The sequence below is a fragment of the Pleurodeles waltl genome, chromosome 3_1 (assembly GCF_031143425.1).
Source record: "Pleurodeles waltl isolate 20211129_DDA chromosome 3_1, aPleWal1.hap1.20221129, whole genome shotgun sequence".
Classification (NCBI taxonomy): Eukaryota; Metazoa; Chordata; class Amphibia; order Caudata; family Salamandridae; genus Pleurodeles; species Pleurodeles waltl.
The window spans coordinates 937,844,137-937,860,514 of NC_090440.1; positions in this window are offsets into that span (position 1 = coordinate 937,844,137).

Sequence of the window (16,378 nt, forward strand, 5' to 3'; positions counted from 1 at the left end):
TAAGGCCTGTGCCCCTTATTTATACTCTGGCGTCATTTTGACGCACAGGAGGGGGTGGGCCTTAAAAAACGGCGCACAGCCTGATGGGCACCGTTTTTTAACGCCTGGGTCAGGGCAGGCGTTAAGGGACCTGTGGGCTCGGAAGGAGCCCAGAGGTGCCCTCCCCTGCCCCCAGGGACACCCCCTGCCACCCTTGCCCACCCCAGGAGGACACCCAAGGATGGAGGGACCCATCCCAGGGAAGTAAAGGTAAGTTTGGGTAAGTATTTTTTTCAGATTTTTTTTGTGGCATAGGGGGGGCTGATTTGGGCCCCCCTACATGCCACTATGCCCAATGACCATGCCCAGGGGACATACGTCCCCTGGGCATGGCCATTGGGCAAGGGGGCATGACTCCTGTCTTTGCTAAGACAGGAGTCATGTCAATGGAGGTTGGGCGTCAAAACAAAAAAAATGGCGCAAATCCGGTTTGAGGCCTAAATTTTGCCTCAGACCTGACTTGCACCATTTTTTGGCGCACAACCCCCATTTTCCCATACGCCAGCGCTGCCTGGTGTGAGTCATTTCTTTTAACGCACACCAGTCCGCAGCGCCGGCTAACGTTATTCCATTAATAAGGCGCCCGCATGGTGCGTTGGAATGGCGTTAGCCGGCGGTAAAATTTTTGACGCACAACTGCGTTGGTGCAGTTGTGCGTCAAAAAGTATAAATATGGGCCTTAGAGTCCAAATTTTGAACTGTCACCCCTTTTCCTGCTCCCTGTCCTAATGCTCATGCTGCTGACCCTCTGGTGAAGATATACTGTTTTGCTGATTCCCTAGGGATAGGTAACTATGTTTAATCTGTGCATTGTTATTTATCTTTTGTTTCCAGTTACCATCTGCTACTGTTTTGATACTGCTGCTGTTTTGATAGTGCCATAGCTAGATGTTTTATACATTTATGTTATTAAACCTTTTGCATGGAGCCCAACATGCTAATGCTAATCTGAGGTTAGTGAGGTGTTTCCTCATGCCAATGAACTGCTGTTAATCTGCTTGCTGAATAAATGTATTATATATCTCTTTCTCAAATATTGCTGCTATTAATGAGTATGTTTGCTCTTCTGATTATTGTTCTTATTGCTTTGTTTAAACTAAGATTCTTTGGGCGATATGGACAGCCTGCAATGGTTCTTTACTTGTACCATTTGGTGTTGAGACTAATTTGTGTGACCTTAGCATTGTTAATATAGGGAAATAAACATTTTAATTGATACTAAAAGGTGTGGTTATTGGTTGCTAAATTGGTCATGGGGCGTTCTTTGCTGATTGTTATTATTTAGTGCTGTTGTGTTACATGACGTTTAATCTACATATAATTTAAACAAGTCAAAAGATTAATTGACCTTAAAGCAGCTTCCAGACACTTACTATGATGAAATAGATAAACCAAGGGCACACTAGCACTATCGTAGGATTGCTACCTACAAATCACAGTTAAAACTACATTTGTTTTGGTTGAATTTCTTTTAGAGCTCTCTGTCCTTTATTGACAAAGTTGTGTTTGATGTAACACTCTCTTAGAAATATGAAATGTTTCTCAGCTTTTGCTCCTTGGTACAAATTTGTTTATCTGAACATTCTGAGGTATTGTTTAGCAAAAGTACAGAAAATGTGTTTGATATTTTATTACATAGAACCAAGCATGTTTCCCATTTCTCTGTCAGCCCTTACTGAATAATCAATTCAAGGACAATTGTGCCAGTGAAAGAACTTAAAGTGAGAACATCTAATGCAGGGCCATTTTTAAAGTGAAATAGCTAAATGCACCAACATAATTCCATTTAAAACTGTGTTTAAAACTGCAACGGATACTATTGAAGTACTGCGCCAGACCTGTTGTGGTACTTGATAAAAACATTGTGTGATTCTGCACAACTTATATCACCGTTGTGGCCCGATGGTGTTGTGGCTCAATATTTTCCATATGTAAAATGCACACTTAAGTAAATATTGGTAAAGACCAGCATGCTGTCAATAATATATGTGTGTATGTATGCACATATGTGTGTGTATGTGTGTGTAGTATTTCTATAGCACAAGCCTAGTCAAATGTCCTAGTTACATGTCCACTACATCACCCATCACAACCTAGTTTTTTTCTGATCTTAACCTAACCCCCACACACAGTTTACTTTACAGCACCTCATGTTTTAGGTACTTCTGCTACAATAATAATGTTCACTGTAAAGTGTTGCTTCTTGGCGATACATCATGCTATGCTTGCTGTACCATAAGTATGCCAAAGATTTGTTGAGATGAAGTTCAAAATGCATAATTTTTTAAGTCCTTCCGTAAGTGTGTCTATTTGCTTTCGGAAGATACATGGAAAGCTCTTATTAATAATTAATAATTAACTAAATTAGCAGAACAGGATAAAAAATCAACCCACTTCGCATATGGAAAAACATTGATGATGAATTTATATTTGAGAGGCTGTGGCTTAGGGCAGATAAAAAGACAGATGATTTGACTAAGTAGCTTGAGTCGCATGGCCTTACCATTGATCGAAGAAGGAGGCTTTGGGAAAAGCCGATACTCTGTGATGCACCACCAGAATTGGAATGACATTATGAAAATGAAAGAGATTATTATTTTGGTATAATCTTTGATATTAGCACCCGCTTTCAACCATAAGTAAAAGGGCCACATCAATCTGATGAGAGTACACTTGAAGCATCATAAGAGTGCAAACGATGCATAGCTCAGAAAGATAGATCAGCACATTAAATACTACTTACTAAAATCTGGCTGTAACAATCATGCCTCCTTTTTTAAATTGTGCTTGTCCTCTTTTTATCTTTCTTCTGTTAAAAACTGTAATTCCAATTACATTGCCAGTTGTGACTGTCTTGGTGAAAGCACTATTAAACATCATATCTGTGATCCTATCAACTAAACAAATTTTAGAAGCTGGAAAACGTTTTGCAACTCCTAAAATGGGTTTTTAAATCAATACCGATTTGGTAAGGTATACATCCCATCATCAGGCAATCATTCATATGATGTCCTCCAATCGTAGTGAGTGACAACTTGCCACCCACCTCATTAATATTCATGTGGTAAGTCAGATTACGATTTTTAGGAACTGGCCTATTAGTACACAGGATGGTTTGAAGAAATGTTTACTAATCACAAAAATAATGGTCACAAATTGCAGCCACTATTATCTGACCTGTAAAAATTACATATGTACCTTAATTTACTTAGACACTGATTTACTATATTTCTCTATGTGAAGATAAATTGTCATGGTAGAGTAACTTTGGTATTAGCACAGAAGTCATGTGTCACTCAAGAAGGCCTTTATTTAGAGTTTGGAAGACTGGGTACTCTGTTGCAAAAGCTCATAACTCAAAGTCTGCCTCATTTAGAGATGGATGGAGCATCACCTTTCTATCAGCGTAGTCCCCAATAGTTCTATCAATGGAAAGCTATGTCAAATGGCCTTATGACGTAGAGGCTATCAGAGTGAATCTATCACACCGCCCACTATATTAAGAGAGGACAGTGTGACAGTGTTTTTTTTATTCATCACCATCAGCAAAACCTAGTGGTAACAGCAAAAAAAGAAATTAAGACCCCCACACCCTGAGACTCAAAAACACATCCCTGTCCAATCTCCAATTGCTCAAATCCCTCAAGTTCCTTGAGTTACAATCCGCTTCCACATTGCTCTTCTCCGAAGTATACTGTGTCTGAGCCATGATCTTCTCTAAATAATAACTCCAAAACTTATTTTCCATCTCTGCCAACACTATTGACTGAGGTCCTCCTAACTTGTTGACATTCCTCACCGCTGAGACATTGTCAATTTTCAACAAAACACAGTACTTCACCTGATCCATCCCAGGACTCTTCACTGCGAATGATCCTGCCAACTGTAGGCAACTGATATGCATCCAACTGTCGTTGACTGACCAATGTCCTCCTGTTGTCACTCAACCACACCAAGCGTCTCGTCCTTGAAGACTTGCATGCCACCCAATCACCATTTCTGGAATCTCTCCAAAAATTGCCCTGCTGCCACTCCGAACCTTCATATTCATCAACCACTAATTCACTTCCTGCACTACTTCCTGACTTAACCTCACCTTCTGTGAATACTTCACCCCCAAATGCAAATTATATCCTTTCAACCTCTGAAGCACTATGTAATGCAGAATTGGCAGAAATATTATCTGAATCTACTCTGACAGCAAACACAACAACCTTTCTAACTGTCAGAAGGTGCTCCATTCCGACCACTTCACTCTCTTAAATACCCTGAAAATCTTTTTCACTTTCTCTTTAGGCAATGTCAGCACTGCCTTCAAAGTCTGCATCTGAAAACCTAAAAAGTCTGTCTTCTTTTCAGGCATTAAGTATGACCTCTCCTTGTTTACTACAAAACCTAAATCCTTCAGAATTCTCAAAGCCAACTGTGTCTGCTCCCTCATTGCTGCCATAATCAGGACATTTTCCAGATAACCTCAGATCCATAAAATCAGACCTATTCCCCTTGACCTCAACTAAGCCATTACTGGCCTTGTGACTTTTGTAAAACATTATGGAGCTGAGGTCAATCCAAATGGAAGGCTCTTGAACCACCAACGCATTCCCTTCCAACACAATTGAAGGTAATCCCTGCACTCTGTACATGCTGGAATTGTCAAGTAGGTATCCCTCAAGTCCAAACTTTTCAACCATTCCCCTTCCCTTAAAAGTTCTCTCATCATATAGATACTTTCCATTTTAAAGTGATTGTTCACTTCTCTCAGACTTATGACTGGCCTCATTCATTTGCACTTTTTTCCTACTAGAAAAATATTACAAAACATCCTGAATAATCATTTGCTCTCTCTATGGCCCCTTTCCTTTGAAGTTACTCCACTTTCTGAGTTCATACTTTTTCTCGATCTCTTGAAAATCTTAACATTCTCAGACCCACATCCTTCACTGATGTCCCTATAAAATCTGTCTGATACCCTTGCATCATCCGCAACACCACAGATCTAATTGCAATCCACCTTGACACAAACTGAGCTAACCTGCCACTCGGTTCAACATGCCACTGATAATGTTTTGTTTTAAACATATCTGCTCCTCCTCTTGACCTACTCTCACTTCAACTTTCTTGTGATCTGGACCTCTGTCTTTGTGGATAAAAGCCACCTTGCTCTGCCTTGTACCCAGAACCATAGGGCCTAAAACCTCGCATAAATGACCCATGAGTGATGCCTTGTCCACAGCTGAGGAATCAACTCCGCATTCTCTTGGCCTATCAAAAAACCTTTCTGATGTCATTCTGAAGCTTTTGTAAGGAATTCAATGTGGCCACATACCTGAACGTATCCCTCCACGATTCCTCTCCAAACAGAATACCATTGCTTTCTACCCTAAACTCCTTGCTGGCCAACTATGCCAACTTTTGGGTCGATCTTCATTAGCATGTTTTTCCTCTGCTCGATACAGAGTTTGATTTTTGCATTGCCCAACAGGCATAAAGCCCTCTGGACCAACTATTGCATTTCCACTACATCTACGCCTATATTACATATGTGAGCCTTCTCACACATGTTGAGCGCCTTTGCCAAAAGGTCTAACAGTCTATATTGGAATTTCTTTAAACTCTTATACAAACCATTCCTAGAGTCACAGCCCAACTTATTAAAAAACTCATCATCTTTGAATCCAACCCTGGCTTATACGGTACCTTAGAATCAAACGTAGGCCTTGCACACTCAGACCTCAACCATGTATGTACCTCCTTTGGTACTTCTTGCCGTAACCAGTAGGATATACAGTGAGCCAAATGCTCTGCCGGCATCCACTGGGGTGATAATGGGTGCTGTATCAAAAGGGGGAAAACATCTCCTCCCCCAATGGATCCACAAGATCAGTAATCTCTTCTTTAATTTTTTATTGTCCCACTTTACATTTTTTTGGTCTATCACTTTCCTCCTCTGTTTCATCTAAGTCTAATGAACAGGATAACTCCACCTCACCACTACTCAATGTCCCATCACATGCAAAAGCATTGTGACCTTTCCCTTTAGACATTATAACTTTCCACAACTCTGAGGCCTTACGCCCAGAACCTTTAGCATTTTTATTGCTGTGCATCTTAATATGCCTCCTCTTTTGTGGGTTTTTGTTTTCTGGCCAACCACACCAGAGCCACCTGCTTCAGTCTTCACTTGCTCCACCAATGAATACCTTTCATTCTCCACCACCTTCCCAGTGGCATCCCTTCCAACTATGTGCCTTTTCACACAGTCATTTATTTCTTTCTCCGACTTTTCAGTGAAATCTCCAAAATATTTTTCTTCATAACCTCTGACCTTAACCTCAATTGCCTGCTCCTCTACTGGCTCCATAACACTTCTCTATATTTTGTCTAAAATACTCTCCTCCGAAACAAATAAACACCTTCTCTCTCCTACAATGCCTCAAAACAGATTATCTACAGTTATTAACCCTTTGTACGCCACAGATGTAATGGTTACGTCCTTGGCGGTGCCTCTCAGGTGCCACGGACGTAACCATTACGTCCGTGTACCGGACCTCGGGGGAAACGTTAGCGATCCCCAAGAGGGCCGCCCCACCAACCCCCCCCAGGTCAGGGCCACCCCGACCCCCCCAGTGACATCTGATAACGTCAACACGCAATCGTGTGCTGACCTCATCAGAGGTCACCTCCCATGCAGAATAGAAATGCAAAAACATTTCTCTTCCACTCAGGAGGAGGGGGCCAGCAGAGGCATGAAAGGAAAGGAAAGGCCTTTCCTTTCCTTTCATGTCTCTGTAAGCATTTCTTCTGCCCGATCGCGATGCGATCGGGCAGCAGAAATGCCTACTAGACACCAAGGAATTTTGGGTTTTTGTTGTTGTTGAAAGAGGGGAGCGGCCCCTTGGGCAAGGGCAGCTCCCCAGGGGGCCAAATTATTTTTAGGCCATTTCTGCCCTCCTGGGGGCAGATCGGCCCAATATGATTAGGCCAATCTGCCCCCAGGGGGGCAGAAAACCCCTAGACACCAGGGACAATTTATTTTTATTTTTTTATATGTGGGTAACGACCTCTTAGGCAAGGTTCACAAACCGGGGGGCCAAATTATTTTTAGGCCATTTCAGCCCGCCCGGGGAAGAAGCCACTAGACACCAGGGATTTTTTTTTTATATACTAACGCATAAGGGGAGCGGCCCCTTGGGCAAGGGTGGCTCCCGGGGGGGGGGGGGTCAAAATATCTTTAGGCCTTTTCTGCCCCTGGGGGGGCAGAAACCTCTAGACACCAGGGATATATATATATATATATATATATATATATATATATATATATAAAAAATGTTTACTTTATGGTTTTATGTATGGGGAGCAACCACTGGGGGAAAATTGTATTTAAGCCATTTCTTCCACCCTTGAGGGCAGATTGGCCTATTTTTGTTAGGCCAGTCTGCCCCCAAGGGGGGCAGAAACCACTCGACACCAGGGATTGGTGTGTGTGTATGTGTGTGTTTTGTTTGGGTGGAGCAGCCCCTTGGGCAAGGGTTGCTCCCGTTCGGGGGAACATTACTGTTGGCCATATCTGCCCCCCCTGGGGGGCAGATCGACCTATTTTTGGAAGATGTTTCTTTCAAAGTAAGAGGGTGAGGGTATGGCCATACCCCCATCCCAAATAAATGGGGCCAAGGTTGTTCTGCCCACCAGTTGGCATATGGGGCAATTAGCCCCAATCCACACCCCGGGGAAAGAAAGTCTACTAGATGCCATGGAATAAAGATAAACAAAAATAGTGGGGTGGTGGCTACCAACCAGTATGGGCCTGGTTATGCCCCCACCCCGACTGAAGGGGGTAACAGTCTTTCAGCTCTCGACTGCACACTAAAACATCTTATCCCACTGCAAGCAAGAGGACATTTGATTATTTTGGGTTTTGGTTTTACATTTGGGCCATGAGAGCTTGGTAACTCCCACAATTGTCCCACTTGGAATGGTGAGGGCTGCACTTTTTTTACTTTGGGACGCTGCCATGTAAATAAAATCCACAAGACCTAGACACATCTGAAAACTAAACATCTGGTTGATTCCATGGTGGGGTGCTTCACATGCACCCCCTCCATTTTCTTACCCACAATGCCCTGCAAACCTCCAACTTTGCTGGAAATCTCACATTTTTCACACATTTTTGTGATGGAACCTTCCGAATCTGCACAAATCCACAAAATTCCTACCACTCAACATTGTCTCACCTATACCGATAAAAATTCTGCTGCACATGTCAGCCTAAAATTATTTTTTTTCAAACTGCCCTTTTGGACCTGCTTTGGTTCCCCCTGAATTTTGACATGTTTCTCGCTCTTTCCAGTCACAGGCACTTGGCCTACCTACACAAGTGAGGTATAATTTTTACCAGGAGACTGAGGAGAACATTGGGTGGTAGGAAATATGTCCCGGTGCGGTGATCCTACAGAGAAATGTTGGAAAAATTTAATTAATTTTTTTAGCTAAATTTGAGGTTTGCTGAGGATTCTGGGTAAGAAAACATTGGGAGTTCTATGCAAGTCACACCTCCCTAGAGTCCCTCGAGTGTCTAGTTTTCAGAAATGTCTGGGTTTGGTAGGTTTCCCTAGATGGCTGCTGAGCCCAGGACCAAAAACGAAAGTGCCCCCGCAAAAGCAGGTAGTTGTGTATTTGATCATTTTGATGTGTCCAGATAGTGTTTTGGGGCATTTCCTTTCGCGAGCACTAGGCCTACCCACACAAGTGAGGTATCATTTTTATCGGGAGACTTGGGGGAACGCTTTGTGGCTCCTCTCAGATTCCAGAACTTTCTGTCACCAAAATGAGGGGCCACATTTTGAGGTTTGCAAAGGATTCTGGGTAACAGAACCTGGTCAGAGCCCCACAAGTCACCCCATCTTGGATTCCTCTAGGTCTCTAGTTTTCAAAAATGCACAGGTGTGGTAGGTTTCCCTAGGTGTCGGATGAGCTAGAGGCCAAAATCTACAGCTAGGCACTTTGCAAAAAACATGTCAGATGTTTCCTGTCGCGAGCATTAGGCCTACCCACGCAAGGCAGGTACCATTTCTATTGGGAGACTTGGGGGAATACAGAATAGTAAAACAGGTGTTATTACCCTTTGTATTTCTCTATATTTTTTCCTTCCAAATGTAAGACACTATGTAAAAAAGAGGTCTATTTGAGAAATGCCCTGTAATTCACATGCTAGGATGGGCACACTGGAATTCAGAGATGTGCAAATAACCACTGCTTCTCAACACCTTATCTTGTGCCCATTTTTTAAATACAAAGGTTTTCTTGATACCTATTTTTCACTTTTTATATTTCAGCAAATGAATTGCTGTATACCCGGCATAGAATGAAAACTCATTGCAAGGTGCAGCTCATTTATTGGCTCTGGGTACCTAGGGTTCTTGATGAACCTACAAGCCCTATATATCCCTGCAACCAAAAGAGTCCAGCAGACGTGATGGTATATTGCTTTCAAAAATCTGACATCGCAGAAAAAAGTTACAGAGTAAAACGTGGAGAAAAATGGCTGTTTTTTTCCACCTCAATTTCAATATTTGTTTTTCATTTCAGCTGTTATTTTCTGTAGGAAACACTTGTAGGATCTACACAAATTGCCCCTTGCTGAATTCAGAATTTTGTCTACTTTTCAGAAATGTTTAGCTTTCCGGCATTGGGTTCACACCCATTTCTGTCACTAACTGGAAGGAGGCTGAAAGCACAACAAATAGTAAAAATGGGGTATGTCCCAGTAATATGCCAAAATTGTGTTGGAAAATGTTGTTTTCTGATTCAAATCTGCCTGTTCCTGAATGCTGAGAAGATGGTGATTTTAGCACCGCAAACCCTTTGTTGATGCCATTTTCAGGGAAACAACCACAAGTCTTCTTCTGCAGCCCTTTTTTCCTATTTTCTTGAAAAAAAAAAACTTTTTGCTGTATTTTGGCAAATTTTTTTGGTCTCCTTCAGCGAAACCCACAGAGTATGGGTACCTCTAGAATCCCTAGGCTGTTGGAAAAAAGGACGAAAATTTGACATGGGTAGCCTATGTGGCCAAAAGGTTATGATGGCCTAAGCTCAAACTGCCCCAAACAGCCAAAAAAAAAGCTTGGCACCTGAGTGGGAAAAGGCCTGGCAGCGAAGGGGTTAAGCAACTGTTATACCCTACCCAATAGATATTTGCCCAAAATATGGCACCATCAAAATGCTGCATTCCCGATTAATTGAACTGAACTGTAGCCATGCTTTGGTAAACCCTGCTTTAATCAACTTACTTTCCAAAGGCTAAATCCACACTGCAAAAGCCTGTGCAGCTGCTCCTCCAAAATACTTCTTCAACTCATCCCTTATCCTGATAAACAGCATATTCCTCAGCCTGTACCCCTTTGCATGACATGCTCTGGCCCCAAACTGTGCCTGTATCTAACAACTGTAAAAAACAATTACCAACACATTGTCACATTATAATCATACCAAAACCACAAAGTTTAAATAAAATGGAATTCTCAAGCTCTAAGTATAAAGCCCGAACCTTTAACTATGAAAATCTTAAATACTCACAACTTAACCCTTCAAGCTCTTTCTAGGCTCATGCATGCCTCAAACTCTCTTCTTTTTTTGGTGTTGTCAATTCTTTATTAAATTGTATAAACAGGTATAAACATAAACTGTTCATTGACTGTATAAAATATACAATATATGATCAAAACAAAGTAAGTGCACCAATAAAGACTTTTGATAATCATTCTGTATTAAATTAAATAATAATAAGAAGGGAAAGAAAATACACAACATACTATTAAGAAACGTTTTAACAATTTTTAGTTTCAATACACTTTCCCAAAACATACCAGAAAGATAAAGAAAAAGAAATTGGCAACCGTTTAAATTACAAGAAATCAATCAATCAATCAATCAATCATAGTATTTATAAAGCACGCTATGTACCCGTCAGGGTTTCGAGGCGCTGAGGGGGGGGGGGGGAGGGGAGCGCTGCTGGTTTATCGGTCGAAGAGCCAGGTCTTGAGGAGCCTTCTGAATGCGAGGAGGTCCTGGGTCTGGCGAAGGGATGTGGGGAGAGAGTTCCAGGTCTTGGCGGCGAGGAAGGAGAAGGATCTGCCGCCGGATGTCTTGCGCTGGATTCGGGGTACGATGGCGAGGGCGAGGTTGGCGGATCGGAGTTGACGTGTTGGGGTGTAGAAGTGAAGTCTGGTGTTGAGGTAGGAGGGTCCGGTGTTGTGAAGTGCCTTGTGAGCGTGGGTCAGGAGTTTGAAGGTGATCCTCTTGTCTACCGGGAGCCAGTGGAGTTCCTTTAGGTGAGGGGAGATGTGACTTCGGCGGGGTATGTTGAGGATCAGTCGGGCGGAGGCATTTTGGATACGTTGGAGGCGTTTGATGTCTTTGGTTGGGATGCCTGTGTAGAGTGCGTTGCCGTAGTCAAGTCTGCTGCTGACGAGGGCCTGGGTCACCGTCTTTCTGGTTTCTGTTGGAATCCACTTGAAAATTCTGCGGAGCATTCGGAGGGTGTTGAAACAGGAGGAGGAGACGGCGCTGACCTGTTTGGACATGGTGAGGGCGGAGTCCAGGATGAAGCCGAGGTTTCTTGCGTGGCTGGCAGGGGTGGGTGGGGGTCCGAGGACGGAGGGCCACCATGAGTCGTTCCAGGCCGAGGGAGTGCGTCCGAGGATGAGGACTTCCGTCTTGTCGGAGTTGAGTTTCAGACGACTGTTGTTCATCCAATCGGCGATGGATTTTAGTCCCTCGTGGAGGTTTGTTTTGGCGGTGAGCGGGTCTTTGGTCAGGGAGAGGACGAGCTGGGTATCGTCGGCGTAGGAGATGATGCTGAGATGATGTTGGCGGGCCAGTTGAGCGAGGGGGGCCATGTAGATGTTGAACAACGTGGGGCTGAGGGAGGATCCTTGGGGGACGCCGCAGATGAGGTTGGTGGCTTTGGAGCGGAAAGGGGAGAGGCGGACTCTCTGCGTTCTGTCGGAGAGGAAGGATGAGATCCAGTGGAGGGCTTTATCTTGGATGCCGGCTTCCTGGAGGCGGGTCAGTAGGGTGCGGTGGCAGACGGTGTCAAAAGCGGCTGATAGGTCGAGGAGGATGAGGGCTGAGGTTTCGCCGTTGTCCATTTGATGTCTGATGTCATCTGTGGCGGCGAGGAGGGCGGTCTCAGTGCTGTGGTTTCGTCTGAATCCGGATTGTGAGGGGTCCAGGATGGAATTGTCTTCGAGGAAGTGGGTGAGCTGAGTGTTGACGATCTTCTCGATGACTTTCGCTGGAAAAGGGAGGAGAGAGATCGGACGGAAGTTTTTGAGGTCGTTGGGGTCAGCCTTGGGTTTTTTGAGGAGGGGTTGGATTTCTGCGTGTTTCCAGCTGTCCGGGAAGGTGGCAGAAGTGAAGGAGAGGTTGATGATCTTGCGGAGTTCGGGGGCGATGGTGGCGTTTGCTGAGTTGAAAACATAATGGGGGCAGGGGTCCGTGGGGGAGCCTGAGTGGATGGTGTTCATGGTTGCTATGGTTTCTGCCTCGTCCACGTGGGTCCAGGCGGTGAGGCGGCAGTCGCGGGAGGAGACGTCGGGGGTGGGGTCTGGCGGTGGACCGGTGATGAAGCTGTCGTGGATGGTGGTGATTTTCTGGTGGAAGAAGGTGGAGAGGTCGTCGCAGAGTTTCTGGGAGGGCGGGATGTCGTTGGAGTTGGCTTTCGGGTTGGAGAGTTCCTTCACGATGCCGAAGAGTTCTTTGCAGTCGTGGGCGTTGTTGTTGATGCGTTCGGTGAAGTGGGCGCGCTTGGCGGTGCAGATCCGTTGGTGGTGTTCGCGGTTGGCGTTTTTGAGGGCGGCGAGGTTGTCGGGTGTGCGTTCTTGGATCCATTTCTTTTTGAGTTTCTGGCAGTTGCTTTTGGAGGTGGTGAGATCGTCTGTGAACAAGGCTGGTTTTCTCTTTCCTTGGGTGGTGGTGGGTTTCTTGAGAGGGGCAAGGGTGTTGGCGCAGTCGAGGATCCATTGATGGAGGTTGATGGCGGCTGTGCTCGGGTCGATTGCGTCGGGTGGAAGGTTGTTGACGAGGGTGTTGGTCAGTTGTTCTTGGGTGATTTTGCCCCAGCGGCGGTGGGGAGGAAGCTGGATGCGGTGTTGCTCTGTGGTTTTCTTATAGGTGAAATGGACACAGTGATGGTCAGTCCAGTGGAGTTCGGAGGTGTGGCTGAAGGAAATGTGGTTGCTAGAGGTGAAGAGGGGGTCAAGGGTGTGTCCGGCGATGTGGGTAGGTGTGTTGACTAGCTGGCGGAGACCGAGGTTGAGGAGGTTGGAGGTCAGTGACGCGGTGTTGACGTCGTTGGCATTTTCCAGATGGTAGTTCAGATCTCCCAGGAGGATGTAATCCGGGGAAGCGAGGGCGTGGGTGCTTGCAAGGTCGGCGATGGTGTCGTTGAAGGGGGGTCTTGGTCCTGGAGGGCGGTAAATGAGGGTTCCTCTGAGGGTCGTGTTGGGGTCCGTGTGGATCTGGAAGTGGAGGTGTTCGGCTGTCCTGAGGGTGTCGTCCGAGTAGGTGTGGATTTTGAGGGTAGCTTTGTGAGCGATGGCTATTCCGCCGCCGATTCCGTTGGTTCGATCTCGTCTGGTGATTTTGTATCCGTCCGGTATGGCGATGGCGATGTCCGGAGACGAGGAGTCGTTCCACCAGGTTTCGGTCAGGAAAGCCACGTCAGGAGCAGTGGTGTCGAGCAAATCCCAGAGCTCGATGGCGTGTTTCCGTGCGGAGCGGGTGTTGATGAGGATGCAGTTCAGGTGGTTGGGGTTGGATGTTTTCGTAGTTGGATTGGTCGTTCTGATGCAGGAGAAGTTGCAGGTACGGCAGGAAAAAGGTCCTTTAGTGTGCTTCGGGGATGCCCGGTAGCATTCAGTGGAGGGGCCGGGGTTGAAGGCGCGGAGTTCGTTGATCGAGTAGCGGATGCGGGGGGGCGCAAGGGCCAGGGGGTGTGGCGCTGGGCGCGGTCCAGGCGCGGACGGGCGCAGACGGGCTTGCCTCTGGCGCGCCTCCGGCGCGCCAGCGGCGCGGACGCGCAGCGCCAGCCATTAAGAAGGGAGGGGGGAGGGAGGAGCAGCTGGGAGGCGGGAGGGAGCGGCAAATGGGGGCGCAAGGGGGGGCGGGGCCGCAGGGAGGCAGCGGCAGGGAACGGGGAGCGCACAAGGGGCAAAAACACTGAAAACGAGCAAAAAACAGCAGTTACAATAAGAAAAGCACACAATCAGAAAAAACAAAATGGCACAATATACGATCGGGGAGACAGCAATCAGGGGGGCACAAAGGGGGCAGAAGCGCCGGCGGCGAGGCGCTGAAAAAAAGCGAGAAAAACGAAAAACACTTACGGGACGGCGGAAAGCGGCACACGGGTCAAGTGAAGCTAGACAGAGCCCACTAGACCCCAGGGATGAGGCGCAGGAGGATGCCTGCGGGTGGAGGAGGGCCTCGAACACGCAAACAGCAGCGTGGTCAGGGGACCGAGGCAGGAGGCAGCAGGTTGGTGCTGCGGTCGTGGGGGGCGAGCTCAGGACCTGAAACAGGTCAGAGGTCGCTCACTCGCGACGCGCAGCGCCAGCCATTAAGAAGGGAGGGGGGAGGGAGGAGCAGCTGGGAGGCGGGAGGCGGGAGGGAGCGGCAAATGGGGGCGCGAGGGGGGCGGGGCCGCAGGGAGGCAGCGGCAGGGAACGGGGAGCGCACAAGGGGAAAAACACTGAAAACGAGCAAAAAACAGCAGTTACAATAAGAAAAGCACACAATCAGAAAAAACTAAATGGCACAATATACGATCGGGGAGACAGCAATCAGGGGGGCACAAAGGGGGCAGAAGCGCCGGCGGCGAGGCGCTGATAAAAGCGAGAAAAACGAAAAACACTTACGGGACGGCGGAAAGCGGCACACGGGTCAAGTGAAGCTAGACAGAGCCCACTAGACCCCAGGGATGAGGCGCAGGAGGATGCCTGCGGGTGGAGGAGGGCCTCGAACACGCAAACAGCAGCGTGGTCAGGGGACCGAGGCAGGAGGCAGCAGGTTGGTGCTGCGGTCGTGGGGGGCGAGCTCAGGACCTGAAACAGGTCAGAGGTCGCTCACTCGCGACGCGCAGCGCCAGCCATTAAGAAGGGAGGGGGGAGGGAGGAGCAGCTGGGAGGCGGGAGGCGGGAGGGAGCGGCAAATGGGGGCGCGAGGGGGGCGGGGCCGCAGGGAGGCAGCGGCAGGGAACGGGGAGCGCACAAGGGGCAAAAACACTGAAAACGAGCAAAAAACAGCAGTTACAATAAGAAAAGCACACAATCAGAAAAAACAAAATGGCACAATATACGATCGGGGAGACAGCAATCAGGGGGGCACAAAGGGGGCAGAAGCGCCGGCGGCGAGGCGCTGAAAAAAAGCGAGAAAAACGAAAAACACTTACGGGACGGCGGAAAGCGGCACACGGGTCAAGTGAAGCTAGACAGAGCCCACTAGACCCCAGGGATGAGGCGCAGGAGGATGCCTGCGGGTGGAGGAGGGCCTCGAACACGCAAACAGCAGCGTGGTCAGGGGACCGAGGCAGGAGGCAGCAGGTTGGTGCTGCGGTCGTGGGGGGCGAGCTCAGGACCTGAAACAGGTCAGAGGTCGCTCACTCGCGACGCGCAGCGCCAGCCATTAAGAAGGGAGGGGGGAGGGAGGAGCAGCTGGGAGGCGGGAGGCGGGAGGGAGCGGCAAATGGGGGCGCGAGGGGGGCGGGGCCGCAGGGAGGCAGCGGCAGGGAACGGGGAGCGCACAAGGTGCAAAAACACTGAAAACGAGCAAAAAACAGCAGTTACAATAAGAAAAGCACACAATCAGAAAAAACAAAATGGCACAATATACGATCGGGGAGACAGCAATCAGGGGGGCACAAAGGGGGCAGAAGCGCTGGCGGCGAGGCGCTGAAAAAAGCGAGAAAAACGAAAAACACTTACGGGACGGCGGAAAGCGGCACACGGGTCAAGTGAAGCTAGACAGAGCCCACTAGACCCCAGGGATGAGGCGCAGGAGGATGCCTGCGGGTGGAGGAGGGCCTCGAACACGCAAACAGCAGCGTGGTCAGGGGACCGAGGCAGGAGGCAGCAGGTTGGTGCTGCGGTCGTGGGGGGCGAGCTCAGGACCTGAAACAGGTCAGAGGTCGCTCACTCGCGACGCGCAGCGCCAGCCATTAAGAAGGGAGGGGGGAGGGAGGAGCAGCTGGGAGGCGGGAGGCGGGAGGGAGCGGCAAATGGGGGCGCGAGGGGGGCGGGGCCGCAGGGAGGCAGCGGCAGGGAACGGGGAGCGCACAAGGGGC